A 19,827-nucleotide genomic window follows, 5' to 3' on the forward strand; every position below is an offset into this window, starting at 1 on the left:
ATGCGAATGGCCCCCGACCTGCTTATCGAGCCGTGAAGATGCTCCGTTCCAAGTCTCCCTCTTATTAGGTGAGCACTATCCGAACAGCTGACGGCTGCCTCGTGTCTTACATGAATGGGCAGAGGGCACGTTGGGCTGAGAACTTTGAGCAGCTGTACATGGTGGACTCTCCACGTCGGCAGCTTCCAGTTGCTGGGTTACAAGTGGTGGATGCTGACCCACCCATTGACGAAAGTTCATCCTCTCTGGTTGAGGTCAAAGAGGCTGTGGCTAAGTTGAGGGGTGGGAAGGCACTTGGCATGCTGTCCGGATCTTCAATCAACCTTAACTTCAGCAACTTCGGTCAAGAGGAGCACCAGGAGGCAGCATGGGCCAAGCAAGTCATACATCACGCCAGCCACCATAAATAAAATTAGCTTGCGCCACTAACAGGCTGGGGCCGTCTATAACGCCCCTCAAAAAACCCTACCGGCGCTACAGACAGCACAAAAAAGTGTAGCAAATCTGAGGCATTCCAGTGGAAAACAAGTTCGCGGTCCTCGGCCTGTGTTTCTGGAGTGACGGGAGGAAATGTTGTGGGCAGCCCGGCGTGGCGATAAATCTCATCAATGTATTTTAGTCTATCCGATCCTGATCTGCGCATGCGCAGAACCCAATGTTCCCTATCACAGAGTGTTGATATTAGTTTGTCCAGGCAAGATGGCGGCAATACAGCATGCTAGTTTTTATGAGAGAATGGCCAAATTCCAGGATGACATTCAAGGGTTATCACATTTATCACATTTACCGACATACAAGGGGTATAGGTTATCACATTTATTACATTTACCGACATACAAGGGGTATAGGTTATTACATTTATTACATTTACCGACATACAAGGGGTATAGGTTATCACATTTATCACATTTACCGACGTACAGGGGGTGCAGGTTATCTCACCAATCACATTTACCGACGTACAAGGGGTGCAGGTTATCTCACCAATCACATTTACCGACACAGGGGAAGGTGGGGCAAAACGGCACCCTTAAGGTTTCACTCCAGATTTTGCAGCAATTTTGTAGTATATTCAGAGATAGCTGGTGTTTTTGCAATCTTTATTCATCATTAAACAAAATAAACTCTCTTTGGAAGAACTACTTTGGATCCTTTACTCATGAATTAAAAAAATAAAATAGCCACAAGTGGACCATTTTGTACAACGGTCGGGGCAAAACGGACCTCACGTATGGGGCAAAATGGCCCTCATATGGAAATGCTTGGTAACATGCCAAACATACGTTTTGATAGAGAATCGCATTAGAAAGATTACTTAACAAAACTAAAATAATATAGTTCTTATTCCATTAGAAAACAATTGCTCTTAGGCTCAGTAGCATGAACAACAATAAATTCCAAATGAAAAGCGATATTACCTTCCTGAACATCAAGTTCTTATTCCATTGCAAAAATAAATGATCTGTGGCTCAATAGCATGAACACCAATGAACTCTCATGAAACTACTCACAAGTGAAAGTGAAATTACCTTTCTGAACATAAAAGTTCTTAATGTGGGCGGTGGCCGAAGTGATAGCGTACTGGACCCACATTCGCCGCGTGATGGACGACGCGGGTTCGAATCCTTACGCTACCACTCGGATTTTTCAGTCACCGCCGAGTGGCTTAAAACTACCCACATGCTGTCCTGAAGACCACCCATCAACCCGGACTCTAGAGGAAGCCGTCCAAGCGAATCAAGAACGAGTTCCGGGGGGCAGCATGAGCCAATGCAAGATGGAGCCACTATAAACACTCGCCTGCGCCAGAACAGGCTGAGCCGACCATCAGGCCCCACCTGGAAGAAGCCTTGGGCCGACCATCAGGCCCCACCGGGAGGATGCCTACCGGCGCAATAGGCAATAACGTAAAACAAAAAAAAAAACAAAAAAATTACAAAAATAATTGTTATTTTGCTCAATAGCATGAACAACATGAACTCACAAACGAAAAGTGACATTACCTTCCTGAACATAAAATTAATATTCATATAACAGAAACAGAGAACACTTTGTCCTTATCTTTGTTAACTGAAGTTGTGAGTTAGTTAGCAGCAAAAAATAATTATTATTGTTAAGTGGGCCGTTTTGCCCCAAGGGCAATGAAAATGTTAACAACAATCTCAGCGGAACAATGGCGGTGCAGAAAAATGTTTCAGTAGTCAGACTCATGCACAGAGTAATACCAAAGAATCATGCAATAACACATGAAATTATGAGTCACAGTACTCCTATAAACACGATTTTATCAGACCCTTACCAATAGATCAGCTGGTGATAAAATATTCTGGGATTTTTCACTCACAAACAAACGACGGCGTCCAAACTTGCCCCGATGTTACAGCTGACTAATGAGCCGAGGAGTAAGTCCATATCATTATCAATAGCTGGCAGAAGCTAAAAACACAGAAAACGGGGTGGTCCATATTACCCACCTATGCCATTTTGCCCCACCTCCCCCTACAAGTGGTGCAGGTTATCTTATTTATCACATTTACCGACATACAAGGGGTGCAAGTTATCTCATTTATCACATTTGCTGACATACAAGAGGTGCAGGAATCAACTTTCAATTTCACGCATTTTCCAAATTCAAAACATACGTCATCATTTACTTTCATAAAAAACAAATATAAACTCGGGTGGGACAGATCACAATAAGTAAGCGAGAAAAGACATGGTACCGTGCCGAAAATAATCCACCCTGTGTATGTAAACAAAGTCCGCGCATGCGCAGATCAGGATGGGATGTTCACCCATAGCGGATCGTTGGCAACACTGCTTACATCACAATGGCCGCTTCCCCGCTCCAACCAAAACAAATGTAGGCTATGCCTTTTCACTGGTGTTCTAATGCGATTCTGTTGATTTCTCGACCTCATTTAAAATGCTTATTAGTCGATTTCATGCTCCCCCACCCAAAAACCCCGTGTTCCCACAGGTCCCCCAAGATCGTTTAGGGAAGGGGATAGGCATAACTTGAAAAGAGGCATAACTCGAGAAGTAGACATTTGCGACGGAAATGAGGAACAAAATCACGGAATTCTCTACATCTATCAGCAGAAAAACATGAACCACGTGAGAAAATCGTTGGTTGGGTGAAACCGTAAATTGACCAAAAAAAGTTACTGCAAAATAATAGCAGTTTTCTTAAATGCATAATAATTACTTAGTATTCGTAAATGCAAAGTAATGGCTTAGTTTCATAAATGCAAACGAATCGCTTAGTATTCTTAAATGCTAAATAATAGCTTTGTAATTCAATTCAATTCACAATAGCCTACTAGTTTCCTAAATGCGCCGGCTGGAATGGTCGATGACGTCATTACATAACATTGTCAAGCGAGAGAGTGTGTCAACACTTGTGTCCCACGATTGTACAACAGTAGTTTTCCTGGGTTATTGGTCATGGAGATCCCTGACTTTAGGCACTGTAAAGCCAAAGACAGGGAGGGGATGGTAGCTGGGGTAGTGCTAATTGCCATTTGAGCTATGTAAAAAAGCAACGAAAAGGGGAGGGGGGTGAAAAGGGGCAGTATACACGATTTGCCGTTTCTGTTGTAACCGACGGTGGAATTTACGAGCTCACATAACTATACACGGAAGGAAGTACTCTTGTAGATGATACAATCCTTTCACTTTCTTATTCCAGAAACATCAGTACAAACCTCTTGTGCTGCTACGAGGCAACCCACGGAAGTACTTACCAGGAATCGGTGTTCGGTCCCTCAGGCTGCCCCTCCGTCGCTGCGTCAATCTAGGTTACACGCGACACAACAACTGGTCACATGCGTTGTGAAGAGTATTTAGGAGCCTCAAAGGGTACGTGATGGTTACACTTATGACAGGGCACGCGCCACTACCGCCGGACTACTCATATGTGAGCTCCGTCACCTCAGGCAGCCGTGTGAGCTCCGTCACCTCAGGCAACCGTGCGCCACCCTGCAGTGTTGCCACCGGCCGTTGGGGTAGATTCCTGGGACAAGGTTACCGAGGTCTCCTCAGAATAGTATACTCAGTATGACTTGATTAACGATGAGTGAAGGGTATTTGCTTTGGAGACTATTTGAGAAAATATCACCCGCTAGGAGTTAAAAAGTAAAGTTGATTATGGCGGAATCTGAAAACTTTCCATCGCCTATAGATGACTGAACTTCTGTTGGAGAAACAAGCAATGAAACCTACTCGTCCCCGGATCCGATGCGCGTTAACAAACAACGTCGTTGTCTGAGAATTACAATGCATTTCTTATACATTTTTATTTTCTTGAAAATGAAGATTACGAAGATTCAAAACAATTACTTCCTTAAACGCTGAGCTGCATACACAAAACAAAGCAAATATTATAAGTGTAAACACAAGATTTACTTATGCTCGTTAAGTGCTTGCTTCGTGCCTACGTGTGCAGCGCTGCCACCACTAGTGGAGGGGTACAGTGGAAGTGATGCAACATCTTGTCAGGATGACACGACAGTGTAGCGCAAGTCATATGCAACCCTTACCTCCCATAATGGAGGCTCGTTACTCTTCATAAATTATTATACCTACCGTTCGTGATTTCCCTCAGTTTAGTGAGGACATACAGGTCAGTAGACGGATGATTTGCTCTCTCTCTCTCTCTCTCTCTCTCTCTCTCTCTCTCTCTCTCTCTCTCTCTCTCTCTCTCTCTCTCTCTCTCTCTCTCTCTCTCTCTCTCTCTCTCTCTCTCTCTCTCTCTCTCTCTCTCTCTCTCTCTCTCTCTCTCTCTCTCTCTCTCTCTCTCTCTCTCTCTCTCTCTCTCTCTCTCTCTCTCTCTCTCTCTCTCTCTCTCTCTCTCTCTCTCTCTCTCTCTCTCTCTCTCTCTCTCTCTCTCTCTCTCTCTCTCTCTCTCTCTCTCTCTCTCTCTCCACACGTCAGGCCCGTCGGGTTATCAATTTTTTTCCCGTCCGCTGCCGATTGTTAATAAAATCTTGACTTTGGAAATAAGCGAGATACGAGCATTTTCAATTTAGATATGTTTGCTTGAATTACACTGTACGTGTGTGTGTGTGTGTGTGTGTGTGTGTGTGTGTGTGTGTGTGTGTGTGTGTGTGTGTGTGTGTGTGTGACTGAGGACTGAATATATTTTTTGGCTCGGAGCTCCTAGTTAGGGGGAAGTGGGGTAAGATGAACCACTTTTTAGATTTTTCGACCTGGGGTCTTCCCTGGTAACGTGACCCTGTCTCTGTCAGTGTTCATTTGAGCAGCTGTCATTTACCTTTAACCATAAACAAAATTGATATTCTTCTGATAAGGCTTTCACCTTTTTAAAGCCTTTAAAAAAGAGGATAGTACACATTTTTTATGTATCAATAGTACATATACATCCTTTTAAAAGAATAAAAAATCCTTTTGAAAATTTAGCAAAATGCACATGTCCATCAACAGACCTACGAGAAATTGAATCTTCCCAAGTCACATGGGAACACAAACTGGTTCGACTTTCGCAGACTACCAGACCGATAAAAGAACGTATATTTGAAGGAAAATAAATATACAAAATACACATAAAATACCGAAAATTTCTATAAAAATATATACAAAAAACACACAAATAATTTCAATTTGTATGAAAATATATCTACAAAATACACATATAATTAGTTAAATTTGTCTTTAAATACATATACAAAATACACATAAAATAATGTAAATTTTTATGAAATGAAAACAAATACACATAAAATAACGTACATTTGTATAAAATATATATACAAAATACACATAGAATAATGTAAAATCGTATCAAAATAAATACACAGAATATCAATAACATAATAAAGATGCAGAATACCCATAAAATAAAGCATATTTTTATAAATATACATATACAAAAATACACATTCAATAATTAAATTTGTATTAAAATTAATATACAAAATGCACATACAATAAGGTAAATTTGTATTAAAAAATATGCAAAATACACATAAAACAATTAAAATTTGTTTCAAAATATATATACGAATACACATAAAATAACGTAGATTTGTAAAGAAAAATATATACAAAATACACTTGAGATGATGTAAATACGTATAAAAATATATATAAAAAATAGACATTAAATAATGTAAATTCGTGTCAAAATAAATAAACAAAATATCAATAAAAGAATGTGTATTTGTATGAAAATAGATATACAAAATACACAAAAATAATTTAAATTTGTTTGAAAATAAATGTACAAAATACACATAAAATTAAGTTAATTTGTATTGAAATACAGGTACAAAATACACATAAAATAATGTAAATTTGAATGAAAATACATAAACAAATACACTTAAAATAATGTAAATTTGTATTAAATATATATACAAAATACACATTAAATAATGTAAATATGTATAAAAAAAATATATAAAAATCCCAAATAGAATAATGTAAAATCGTATCAAAATGAATACACAGAATATTAATAAAATAATGTAAATTTGTATGAAAATAAAGAAGCAAAATACCCCAAAAATAACGCATTTTTTTTATAAAAATATATATACCAAAATGCACACAACAAATTTAAATTTGTATTGAAATAAATATTCAAAATGCACATACAATAATGTAAATTTGTATTGAAATATATATGCAATATACATATAAAACAATGTAAATTTGTTTAAAAATATATATACGAATACACATAAAATAACGTAGAATTCTATAAAAATATATATACAAAATACACATAAAATGAAGTAAATACGTATAAAAAAATGTATACAAAATACACATAAAATAATGTAAATTCGTATCAAAATAAATAAACAAAATACCAATAAAAGAATGTGTATTTGTATAAATATAAATATACAAAATACACGTAAAATAACGTAAATTTATATTAAACTATATACAAAAATACACCAAAGTAGTTAAATTTGTGTGAAAATAGATATACAAAAAACACATAAAATAAGCTAAATTTGAATTGAAATATATATATATATATATATATATATATATATATATATATATATATATATATATATATATATATATATATATATATATATATATATATATATATATATATATATATATATATATATATATATATATATATATAGTATATATATATATATATATATATATATATATATATATATATATATATATATATATATATATATATATATATATATATATATATATATATATATATATATATATATATATATATATATATATATATACAAAATACATCAAATACTGAATCAAATTGTATCAAAATAATACACACAATAAAATAGTGTGAATTTTTATAAAAATATATATACAAAATACACCTAAAATAATATAAATTCGTATCAAAATAAATAAACAAAATTCCTATAAAAGAATATATATTGGAAGGAAAATAAATATGCAAAATACATAAAAAAACTAAAATTTGTATGAAAATATATAGAAAAATACACAAAAATAATTTCAATTTGTATGAAAATAGATATACAAAATACACATAAAATTTGTCAAATTTGTATTGAAATACATATACAAAATACACATAAAATAATGTAAATTTGTATGAAAATATATAAACAAATACACATGAAATAACGTAAATTTGGATAGAATATATATACAATATATACATTAAATAATGTAAATATGTATTGAAATAGATATGCAAAATACACATCAAAAATGTAAATTTGTAAATAAAATATATATACGAATACACATAAAATAGAGTAAATTTATATCACAATAAGTATAAAAAACACATATAAATTGATGTAAATAGAACACAAATATATATATATATATATATATATATATATATATATATATATATATATATATATATATATATATATATATATATTTTTATAAATATAAATATAATGTAAATTCGTATCATAATAAATAAACAAAATTCCGATAAAAGAACGTATATTTGTAGGAACATAAATATACAAAATACACATAAAATAACGAAAATTTCTATAAAAATATATAGAAAAAAGTATATTATTTTAAAAACACATATACAAAAATACATATTCAATAATTAAATTTGTATTAAAATTAATATGCAAAATGCACATACAATAAGGTAAATTTTTATTAAAAAAAATATGCAAAATACACATAAAACAATGAAAATTTGTTTCAAAATATATTTACGAATAAACAAAAAATAACGTAGATTTCTATAGAAATATATATATATATATATATATATATATATATATATATATATATATATATATATATATATATATATATATATATATATATATATATAAATACACTTGAGATGCTGTAAATACGTATAAAAATATATATACAAAATAGACAGTAAATTCTGTAAATCCGTGTCAAAATAAATAAACAAAATATCAATAAAAGAATCTGTATTTGTATGAAGATAAGTATACAAAATACACATAAAATAACCTAAATTTGAATAAAACTATATACAAAAATAAACAAAAATAATTTAAATTTGTATGAAAATAAATATACAAAATACACATAAAATTAGGTAAATTTGTATTGAAATACATATACAAAATACACATAAAATAATAATTAAATTTTAATGAAAATATATAAGCAAATACACATAAAATAATGTAAATTTGTATAATATATATATATATATATATATATATATATATATATATATATATATATATATATATATATATATATATATATATATATATATATATATATATATATATATATATATATATATATATATATATATATATATATATATATATATATATATATATATATATATACAAAATACACATTAAATAATGTATATATGTATAAAAAATATATATACAAAACACAAATAGAGTAATGTAAAATTGTATCAAAATAAATACACAGAATGTTAATAAAATAACGTAAATTTGTAAAAAACTATATACAAAAATACACAAAAATAATTTAAATTTGTTTGAAAATAAATGTACAAAATACACATAAAATTAAGTTAATTTGTATTGAAATACAGGTACAAAATACACATAAAATAATGTAAATTTGAATGAAAATACATAAACAAATACACTTAAAATAATGTAAATTTGTGTTAAATATATATAGAAAATACACATTAAATAATGTAAATATGTATAAAAAAATATATAAAAATCCCAAATAGAATAATGTAAAATCGTATCAAAATGAATACACAGAATATTAATAAAATAATGTAAATTTGTATGAAAATAAAGAAGCAAAATACCCCCAAAATAACGCATTTTTTTATAAAAATATATATACCAAAATGCACACAACAAATTTAAATTTGTATTGAAATAAATATTCAAAATGCACATACAATAATGTAAATTTGTATTGAAATATATATGCAATATACATATAAAACAATGTAAATTTGTTTAAAAATATATATACGAATACACATAAAATAACGTAGAATTCTATAAAAATATATATACAAAATACACATAAAATGAAGTAAATACGTATAAAAAAATGTATGCAAAATACACATAAAATAATGTAAATTCGTATCAAAATAAATAAACAAAATACCAATAAAAGAATGTGTATTTGTATAAATATAAATATACAAAATACACGTAAAATAACGTAAATTTATATTAAACTATATACAAAAATACACCAAAGTAGTTGAATTTGTGTGAAAATAGATATACAAAATACACATAAAATAAGCTAAATTTGAATTGAAATATATATATATATATATATATATATATATATATATATATATATATATATATATATATATATATATATATATATATATATATATATATATATATATATATATATATATATATATATATATATATATATATATATATATATATATATATATATATATATATATATATATATATATATATATATATATATATATATATATATATATATATATATATATATATATATATATATATATATATATATATATATATATATATATATATATATATATATATATAATATATATATATATATATATATATACAAATACATAAAAATAATGTAAATTGTATCAAAATATATACAAAATTCAATAAAGAATGTATATTTGTAGAAAATAAATATACAAAATACAAAAAATAATGTAAATGTATAAAAATATATGAAAAATACACAAAAAAAATTTAAATTTGTTTGAAAATAGATATGCAAAATACACATAAAATTTGTCAAATTTGTATTGAAATACATATACAAAATACACATAAAATAATGTAAATTTGTATGAAAATATATAAACAAATACACATGAATTAACGTAAATTTGGATAGAATATATATACAATATATACATTAAAGAATGTAAATATGTACCATCCACCATCAGGCCCCACCGGGAAGATGCCTACCGGCGCAATAGGCAACAACGTACAAAAAAAAAAAAAAAAAATGTATTGAAATAGATATGCAAAATACACATCAAAAATGTAAATTTGTATTAAAATATATATACGAATACACATAAAATAGAGTAAATTTCTATGAAAATATGCATACAAAATACATATAAAATGATGTAAATAGTACACAAATATATATATATATATATATATATATATATATATATATATATATATATATATATATATATATATATATATATATATATATATATATATATATATATATATATGAAAAATACACCTAAGATAATGTAAATTCGTATCATAATAAATAAACAAAATTCCGATAAAAGAACGTATATTTGTAGGAACATAAATATACAAAATACACATAAAATAACGAAAATTTATATAAAAATATATAGAAAAAAGTATATTATTTTAAAAACACATATACAAAAATACACATTCAATAATTAAATTTGTATTAAAATTAATATACAAAATGCACATACAATAAGGTAAATTTTTATTAAAAAAAATATGCAAAATACACATAAAACAATGAAAATTTGTTTCAAAATATATATACGAATAAACAAAAAATAACGTAGATTTCTATAGAAATATATATATATAAATACACTTGAGATGCTGTAAATACGTATAAAAATATATATACAAAATAGACATTAAATTCTGTAAATCCGTGTCAAAATAAATAAACAAAATATCAATAAAAGAATCTGTATTTGTATGAAGATAAGTATACAAAATACACATAAAATAACCTAAATTTGAATAAAACTATATACAAAAATAAACAAAAATAATTTAAATTTGTATGAAAATAAATATACAAAATACACATAAAATTAGGTAAATTTGTATTGAAATACATATAAAAAATACACATAAAATAATAATTAAATTTGAATGAAACTATATAAACAAATACACCTTAAATAACGTAAATTTGTATATATATATATAGATATATATATATATATATATATATATATATATATATATATATATATAGATATATATATATATATATATATATATATATATATATATATATAGAAAATACACATTAAATAATGTATATATGTATAAAATATATATACAAAACACAAATAGAGTAATGTAAAATTGTATCAAAATAAATACACAGAATGTTAATAAAATAAAGTAAATTTGTGTGTAAATTAAGATGCAAAATACCCAAAAAATAACGTATTTTTTTATTAAAAAAAAAATATATATATATATATATATATATATATATATATATATATATATATATATATATATATATATATATATATATATATATATATATATATATATATATATATCAAAAGACACATAAAATATTTGAATTTGTATTAAAATAAATATACAAAATGCACATACAATAAGGTAAATTTGTATTGAAATAGATATGCAAAATACATATAAAACAATGTAAATTTGTTTCAAAATATATATACGAATACACATAAAATAACGTAGATTTTTATAAAAATATATATACAAAATACTCATAAAATTAAGTAAATACGTTTTAAAAAAATGAATACAAAATACACATAAAATAATGTAAATTCGTATCAAAATAAATAAACAAAATACCAATAAAAGAATATATATTTGTATAAATATAAATATACAATATACACAACTATATACAACTATACACAAAAGTAATTAAATTTGTATGAAAATAGATATACAAAATACACATAGAGTAAACTAAATTTGAATTGAAATATATATACAAAATACATAAAATAATGTAAATTTGTATCAAAATATTTATACAAATACACATATAATAACGAAAATTTTTATGAAAATATATAAACAAAATACTCATTAAATAATGTAACTTCGTATAAAAAATATGTACAAAATACACAGATAATAATATAATTCGTATCAAAATAAATAAACAAAATACCAATAAAATAATGTAAATTTGTATGAGAAAACATATACAAAATACACATAAAATAACGGAAATATCTTTAAAAATATATGTACGAAAATGCACATAACATAAAGTAAATCTGCATAAAAATATATATACAAAACACACATTAAATAATGTAAATGCGTATAAAAATATTTATACAAAATACCTATCAAATAATCTAAATTCGTATTAAAATAAATATACAAAATGCACATTAAATAATGTAAATATGTATTGAAATAGATATGCAAAACACACATAAAACAATGTAAATTTATTTCAAAATATATATACGAATACACATAAAAAAAACGTAAATTTCTACAAAAAATATATATAAAAAATGCATACAAAAATATACAAAAATAATTTAAATTTGTATGAAAATAAATATACAAAATACACATAAAACTAGGTAAATTTGTATTGAAATACATATACAAAATACACATAAAATAATGTAAATTTGAATGAAATATAAACATATACACTTAAAATAACGTAAATTTGTATCAAATATATATACAAAATACACATTAAATAATGTAAATACGTATCAAAAAATATATACAAAACACAAATAGATATTGATATTCTGTGTATATATTTTGATACGATATTACATTATTCTATGTGTATTTTGTATATATATTTTTAAAAAAATGTACGCTATTTTATGTGTATTTGTTTTCATTTCATACAAATTTACATTATTTTATGTGTATTTTGTACATGTATTTAAATACAAATTTAACTAATTATATGCGTATTTTGTATATCTATTTTCATAAAAATTGAAACTATTTCTGTGTATTTTTGTATATATTTTCATACAAATTTTCGTTATTTTATGTGTATTTTGTATATTTATTTTCCTACAAATATACGTTCTTCTATCTAAATTTTGTTTATTTATTTTGATACCAATTTACATTATTTTAGATGTCTTTGGTATATATATTTTTATACTTATTTACATTATTTATATGTATTTTGTATGTATATTTTCAAAGAAATTTACTCTATTTTATGTGAATTCGTATATATATTTTGATACAAATTTACATTATTGATGTGTATTTTGCATATCTATTTCAATACAAATTTACTTTATTGTATATGCATTTTGTATATTTATTTTAATACAAATTCAATTATTTTATGTGTTTTATTGTATGTATATTTTTATACAAATATGCGTTATTATATGGGTATTTTGCATCTTTATTTTCATACAAATTCTCATTATCTTATTGATATTCTGTTTATTTATTTTGAAACGATTTTACATTATTCTCTGTGTATTTTGTATATATATTTTTATACATATTTACATTATTTAATGTATATTTTGTATATATATTTTATGCAAATTTACGTTATTTTGTGTGTATTTGTTTATATATTTTCTTACAATATTACATTATTTAATGTGTATTTTGTATATGTATTTCAGTTTAAATTTGCCTAATTTTATGTGTAGTTTGCATATCTATTTTCAAACAAATTTAAAATATTTTTGTGTATTTTTGTATATATTTTTATACAAATTTTAGTTATTTTATTTGTATTTTGTATATATATTTTCCTTCAAATATACATTCTTTCATTGGAATTTTGTTTATTCATTTTGATACGAATTTACATTATTTGATTTGTATTTTAAATATATATTTTTCTACGTATTTACATTATTTTATGTGTATTTTGTATATATATTTTCATAAAAATTTACGTAATTTTATTTTGAGTATTCTTATATGTTTTGAAACAAATTTATATTATTTTATGTGTATTTAGCATATCTACTTTAATAAAAATTTACCTTATTGTATGTGTATTTTGTATATTTATTTTATTACAAATTTAATTATTTTCTGTGTGTTTTTGTGTATATATATATATATATATATATATATATATATATATATATATATATATATATATATATATATATATATATATATATATATATATATATATATATATATATATATATATATATATATATATATATATATATATATATATATTTAAATATGAGTAATTTTATGGGTATTTTGCATCTTTATTTTCATAATTTTTTACATTACTTTATTGATATTCTGTATATTTATATTGATACAATTTTACTTTAATCTAGGTGTATTTTGTATATATTTTCCTTACATATTTACATGATTTTATGTGTATTTTGTATACATATTTTTCTACGTATTTACATTATTTTATGTGTATTTTGTATATATATTTTCATAAAAAATTACGTTATTTTATTGTGTGTATTCGTGTATATTTTGATACAAATTTTATACAAATTCGTTATTTTATGTGTATTTGTATATATATTTTCATAAAAATTTATATTATTTTATGTGTATTTTTACATATATTTCATTACAAATTTACATTATTTTATCTTTTTTTTTTATTCAAATTAACATTATTTTAAGTGTATTTTGTACTTATTTTACAACAAATTTGACTTATTTGTATTTTGTTTATTTATTTTCATACAAATTTAAATTATTTTATGTGCATTTTTGTACATATATTTTTATAGAAATTTGCGTTATTTTATGTGTATTTTGTATATATTTTTTCATAGAAATTTTTTTTGTTGGAATTTTGGTTACGTATTTTGATACGAATTTACATTATTATATGTGTATTTTGTATATATATATATATATATATATATATATATATATATATATATATATATATATATATATATATATATATATATATATATATATATATATATATATATATATATATATATATATATATATATATATATATATATATATATATATATATATATATATATATATATATATATATATATATATATATATATATATATATATATATATATGTGTATATATTGTATTCGTATTTTTATTATTTAAAGTATTTTGTTCATATATTTTAAAACAAATTCACGTTATTTTATGCGCATCTGTAAAAATATTTTTCAACAAATTTACATTATTTTATGTATTTTGTATATTTATTTCAATACAAATTTAGTTTATTTTATGTATATTTTTTATATATATTTTTATACAAATTTAAACTACTTTTTTGTATTTTTGTATATAGTTTTATACAAATATACGGTATTTTATGTTTATTTTGTATATTTATTTGCATACAAATTCACATTCTTCTATTGGTATTTTGTTTATTTATTTTGGTACGAATTTACATTATTTTATGTGTATTTTGTATATATGTTTTTATACGTATTTACATCATTTTATGCGTATTTTTTATTTGTATTTTTATAGAAATTTAAGTTTTTTTTTATGTGTATTCGTATATATATTTTGAAACAAATTTACATTGTTTGATGTGTGTTTTGCATATCTATTTCAATACAAATTTATCATATTGTATGTGCATTTTGTATATTTATTTTAATGCAAATTTAATTATTTGATGTGTATTTTTGTATATATGTTTTTATAATTTTTTTTTTTTAATGGATATTTTGCATCTTTATTTTCATACAAATTTACTTTATTTAATTGATATTCTGTGTATTTATTTTGATACGATTTTACATTGTTCTATGTGTATTTTGTATATATTTTATTTTACATATTTACATTATTTAATGTGCATTCTCTATATATTTTATACAAACATACGTTACTTTATGTTTATTTGTTTATATATTTTCATACAAATTTACATTATTTTACGTGTATTTTGTATATGTATTTCAATACAAATTTACCTAATTTTATGTGGATTTTTGTTTTTTTGTATGTATTTTAATACAAATTTTAGGTTTTTTATATATTTTTTTGTATGTTGATTTTCCTACATATATACATTCTTTTCTTGAAATTTAGTTTATTGAATTTGATACGAATTTTCCTTATTTTAGGTGTATTTTGTGAATATATTTTTATACGTATTTACATAATTTTATATGTATTTTTTATATATTTTTTCATAGAAATTTACGTTATTTTATGTGTTTTCGTATATATATTTTAATGCAAATCTACACTATTTGATGTGTATTTTGCATATCTATTTCAATACAAATTTACCTTATTGTATGTGCATTTTGTATATTTATTTTAATACAAATTTAATTATTTTATGTGTATCTTTGTATATATATTTTTATACAAATATGCGTTATTTTATATGCATTTTGCATCTTTATTTTCATAAAAACTACATTATTTTATTGATATTCTGTTTATTTATTTTGATACGATTTTACATTATTCTATGTGTATTTTGTATATATTTTTTATACATTTTTCCTTAATTTAATGTGTATTTTGTATATATATTTTATACAAATTTACGTTACGTTACGTTACGTTACATTACTTGTATTTGTTGATATATGTTGACACAAATTTACAATATCTTATGGGTATTTTGCATATATATTTCAAAAGAAATTTACCTATTTGTATTTGTATTTTGTATATCTATTTTCATACAAAATCAAATTATTTCTGGGTATTTTTTATATATTTTCATACAAATTTTACTTATGTTATGTGTATTTTGTTCATTTATTTTCATTCAAATATATATTATTTTATTGGTATTTTGTTGGTTTATTTTGATAAGAATTTATATTATTTGATATGTACTTTGTATATATATATTTCATTAGAAATTTACCTTATTTTATGTTTATTCTGTATATTTATTTCATTCAATTTTAAAATATTTTATGTATATATCTGTATTTGTATTTAGGTTATTTTATGTGTATTTTCTATATAGATATTCATCCAAAATTCCATTATTTTATTGATATTTGGTTAATTTAACTCGATACGAATTTAGATTATTTCATAGGTATTTTGTATACATATTTTCATACGCATGTACATTATTTATTGTGTTTTGTATATATATTTTTATGCAAATTTACTTTATTTTATGTGCATTTTTGTACATATATTTTTATAGAAATTTGCGTTATTTTATGTGTATTTTGTATATGTTTTCTCATACAGATTTACATTATTTTATTGGTATTTTGTTTATTTATTTTGATACGAATTACATTATTATATGTGTATTTTGTACAATTTTTTTTTATACGTGTGTACATTATTTAATGAGTATTTTGTTTATATATTCTTATACAAATTCACTGTATTATATGTGTATTTTTATAAATATTTTGATACAAATTTACATTGTTTTATTTACTTTGTATATATATTTCAATTCAAATTTAGCTTATTTTATGTGTATTTTGTATATCTATTTTCATAAAAATAAAAACTTGTATTGGTATTTTGTTTATTTATTTTGATACGAATTTACATTATTTTATATGTATTTTGTATACATTTTTTTGTAAGTTTTACTTAATTTTATGTGTATTTTGTATATATATTTTTATAGAAATCTACCTTATTTTATGTGTATTTGTAAATATATTTGGAAACAAATTTACATTGTTTATATGTATTTTGCATATTTATTTAAATACAGATTTACCTTATTGTATGTGCATTTTGAATATTTATTTTGATACAAATTCAATTATTTTATGTGTATTTTGGTATATATATTTTTATAAAAAATGCGTTATTTTATGGGTATTTTGCTTCATAATTTTTTATACAAATTTACATTATTTATTAACATTTTGTGTATTTATTTTGATACGATTTTACATTATTCTCTTTGTGCTTTGTATATATTTTTTTATATATTTTTACAATATTTCATATGTATTTTGTATATATATTTCATACAAATTTATATTATTTTAAGTGTATTTGTTTATGTATTTTCAATCAAATTTACATTATTTTAAGTGTATATTGTATAGGTATTAAAATACAAATTTACCTAATTTTATGTGTACTTAAATTATTTTTGTGTATTTTTGTATATAGTTTTATACAAATTTAGGTTATTTCATGTGTGTTTTGTATATCTATTTTCATACAAATACACATTCTCTTATTGATATTTTGTTTATTTATTTTGACGCGAATTTACATTATTTAATGTGTATTATGTATATATATTTATATGTATTTAAATCATTTCATGTGTATTTTGTATATATATTTCTATAGAAATCTACGTTATTTTATGTGTATTCGTATATATATTTTTAAAACAAACTTACACTGTTTTATGTGGGTTTTGCATATTTTTTCCATAGAAATTTACCTTATTGTATGTGCATTTTGTATATAAATTTTAATACAAATTTAATTATTCTAGGTGTATTTTTGTTTATGTATTTTTAATAAAATATGCTTTATTTTATGGGTATTTTGCATCTTTATTTTCATACAAATTTACATTATTATATTGATATTCTGTGTATTTATTTTGATTCGATTTTCCATTATTCTATGTGTATTTTGTGTATATATACATATATATATATATATATATATATATATATATATATATATATATATATATATATATATATATATATATATATATATATATATATATATATATATATATATATATATATATATATATATATATATATATATATATATATATATATATATATATATATATATATATATATATATATATATATATATATATATATATATATATATATATATATATATATATATATTATACAAATGTACGTTACTTTATGTATATTTGTATATCTATTTTCATACAAATTGAAATTATTTTTGTGTATTATTGTATATATTTTTATATAAATTTTCGTAACTTGATGTGTATTTTGTATATTTATTTTCCTACAAATATACGTTCTTTTATCGGAATTTATTTTATTTATTTTGATACGAATTTACATTATTTGAGGTATATTTGGTATATATATTTTTATACTTATTTACATCATTTTATATATATTTTGTATGTATATTTTCATAGAAATTTACTCTATTTTATGAGTATTCGTATATATATTTTAATGCAAATTTACATTATTGATGTGTATTTTGCATATATATTTCAATACAAATTTACTTTATTGTATGTGCATTTTGTATATTTATTTTAATACAAATTTAATTATTTATCTCTATTTATATATATATATATATATATATATATATATATATATATATATATATATATATATATATATATATATATATATATATATATATATATATATATATATATATATATATATATATATATATATATATATATATATATATATATATATATATATATATATATATATATATATATATACATATTTACATTATTTTATTGATATTCTGTTTATTTATTTTGATACGATTTAACATTATTTTATGAGTATTTTGTATATATATTTTTATACATATTTAAAATATTTAATGTATATTTTGTATATATATTTTATCCAAATTTACGTTATTGTATGTGTATTTGTTTATATATTTTCATAGAAATTTACATTATTTTATGTGTATTTTGTATATGTAT

At 22.8% G+C, this 19,827-nt stretch overlaps 1 protein-coding gene across 3 annotated transcripts in view; it reads right to left on the bottom strand.

The window, feature by feature from the left end:
• Positions 1 to 3,945, bottom strand: part of LOC127002542 (uncharacterized) — a 40,725-nt gene extending 36,780 nt beyond the window's left edge. For all 3 annotated transcript variants that reach the window (XM_050868622.1, XM_050868621.1, XM_050868623.1), the window contains exon 1: positions 3,747 to 3,945. The gene's annotated coding sequence lies outside the window, so the exon portion shown is untranslated. The remainder of the gene's footprint in view (positions 1 to 3,746) is intronic.
• Between the last annotated feature and the right edge of the window lie 15,882 nt (positions 3,946 to 19,827).

This window comes from Eriocheir sinensis, chromosome 23 (assembly GCF_024679095.1).
Source record: "Eriocheir sinensis breed Jianghai 21 chromosome 23, ASM2467909v1, whole genome shotgun sequence".
Taxonomy (NCBI): Eukaryota; Metazoa; Arthropoda; class Malacostraca; order Decapoda; family Varunidae; genus Eriocheir; species Eriocheir sinensis.